The following is a 2,500-nucleotide window of genomic DNA, read 5'->3' as shown; positions in this document are numbered from 1 at the left end:
TCACACTGTGTGTGTGTGTGTGATACCTTGCATGTGGATGTGTGTCAGAGAGCAAGTGTGTGTGTGTGTGTGTGTGTGTGTCCACAGGTCAGGGCAATACTGACCTCTCCCCCAGTAAGATCCAAGATCCCAATGATGAGATTATAGTGTTCACGTGTGATTGATTATTGTGTGTGTGTGTGTGTGTGTGTGTGTGTGTGTGAGAGAGAGAGAGAGAGAGTAAGAGAGAAAGACAAAGTGATGAACTCTCCTTCCTGAAACACATATGTTGCGAGGGAGAAATGCTGCATTGGTGTGTGTGTGTGTGTGTGTGTGTGTGGGTGTAGGGGGGTCAATCTCCACAGCAACCCTCTTTGATCTGGGATTGTCTCACGCTTCGGCTATCTGTTCGCGTCCGTACCGTGGATAAGATTTACCCACTGCTCTCAGCGAGTAGAGAGAGAGAGAGAGAGATCCTAATTGAATTACCTTAAAACTGCAGAAGAAAGAGTCTATTAATAGGCGCGCTGACATCAATCCCAGCGTGGCTGATTATTGGGGGGGGGGGGGGGGCGTGTAGTGATTCGGCTGCACTGGATGCAGGTTAAAAGCCTTCTGATCGATTGGCTCGCTCGCGGCCTGCTTTGCATGAGTTGCTTTTCAGGCATCTATCCGTCCATATCATCGGTGCAATCAGGCTAGCGATGCAGGGAGGGGGGAGAGAGAGAGGGATAGAGAGAGAAAGAGGAGGGGGAGAGAGAGGGATAAAGCGAGAGAGAGGAGGGGGATAGAGAGAGAGAGAGAGGAGGGGCAGAGAGGGAGAGGGAGATAGAGGGACGGAGGGGGTAGACCTTATTTCCTAATCAAGTTTTGTTACTTGTAAAGCTGTAGCTTTAGTTTTGTTGTTGTTGTTGTTGTTGTTGTTGTTGTTGTTGTTGTCACTCAAAAGTCTCAGCATGGATATACGATGTTCCCAAAGGCTGTCAGACAGGATCATTGGATATCATGGACAGCACTACAGGCATGTTCCATTCTGCTCTCTGAGCAAGCCTCTGGCTTTAACCAGTTAGAATATCAAAGCATCTGAAAGACAGGGATTGGTCCTCCACAACATCAGTCAAACAGTAGAACACAGGTGATAGGCTGAGCAGCACAGGAAGAGGGAGGGTAGAGGAGTAGAGATTAGGTGTTTGTTTTTCGAAATGTTCACTTACGTCATGATGATTTCTCTTCTTTGGCCTTGTCTATTTGGTGCCATTAACGCTGTCACAAATCCTAAGGAAAAAGAGCTGCATTGACACGGTAAAATGCGTTTCACAAACGACCATGATCAATAAGCCAATCAATCAATAGTATATAGAGACAGTGTTGCTTTTTGTTGCCTCCCTCTCTTTGTCAATATTGCTCTCCCATACTTCAGGTTTATTCAGTTCAATTTGATGTAAATTCAAAGTTGATTTATTGTTATAACTTATAACCATAATAATTAATAGTAATGTTAAAGCCCTAGCAAAATTGGTGATTTTTCTCTATTCCATCAATACAAAATAAAAAAATCACAATATAACAAAGTCTCAATTTTCTTGCTCGCACCCATTCCCTCTTACCAGTTTTCTCTCTAACTCTCTCTCCATAACACACACACACACACACACACACACACACACACACACACACACACACACACACACACACACAGAACTATTAACTGTCTTTAACAAGCCTCTGCGCCTTAACCAGGTTTGCATGTAGCCGTCTCACTCTAAACCCGGCTAATTATATGTTAGCCCTCCTCCAGTCAGGCCAGCCAGAGCCCCAGTCATTACATGCTAATGGGCTAGCCTTATTATCGACCCCGGGGAAGGGTGCTGCTGCTGTGGGTGTGTGTGTGGGTGTGGTTGTGGGTGTGGGTGTGAGGGAGCTGCCCCTTGGCTTCGCCTTAAACCAGATTAATTATATGCGGCCGCATGTCACGGCTGGCCAGGGCCAATTGGAGTGATCAGGAAAGAGTGTGTGTGCTCTTGGTACAGTGTGAGGAGTGATCATAAAAGAGTGTGTGTGCTCTTAGTACGGTTTGAGGCGTGATCATGAAAGAGTGTGTGTGCTCTTGGTATGCTGTAAGTCGTGCCTGGGCTGGTTTGTTGTTGTTGTTGTTGGTGTTTGTGGACGATGAAACTCATGCAAAGGTCTAAGGGTTTGTTGAGACTGTGTGCACTATGTGCTTTAGGGGAGAGTGTTTTGGCAGGTGTTGTTTTTAAATCCCAGAGTTACATCTTGAAAGGCTTTTGGTGTTGGTTTGGTGTTTAGTGCGTGTGTGTGTGTGTGTGTGTGTGTGTGTGTGTGTGAATCTCAGACAGAAGACATTTATTTGACGTGAGTTCTTGTGTTTGTCACTGAAGCACACCGAAGAGAAAGTGTTTACTAAGGCTCCCCTCACTATACGCCATTCTGTAGGTCATATTGCTGTTTGGTACAAACTCTGTACTGTAGACACATCCACTTCTTTTCCCCTGTGACTATA

At 45.6% G+C, this 2,500-nt stretch overlaps 1 protein-coding gene across 1 annotated transcript in view; it reads left to right on the top strand.

Annotated features, from left to right (window-relative positions):
* Nucleotides 1–2,500, top strand: part of camkmt (calmodulin-lysine N-methyltransferase) — a 117,580-nt gene that overhangs the window by 90,655 nt on the left and 24,425 nt on the right. The gene's annotated exons all lie outside the window — the stretch shown is intronic.

Source organism: Clupea harengus, chromosome 13 (genome assembly GCF_900700415.2).
Source record: "Clupea harengus chromosome 13, Ch_v2.0.2, whole genome shotgun sequence".
NCBI classification, from domain to species: domain Eukaryota; kingdom Metazoa; phylum Chordata; class Actinopteri; order Clupeiformes; family Clupeidae; genus Clupea; species Clupea harengus.
The sequence above is the reverse complement of the archived record's forward strand: the minus strand, read 5'-3'. Positions and strand labels throughout refer to the sequence as shown.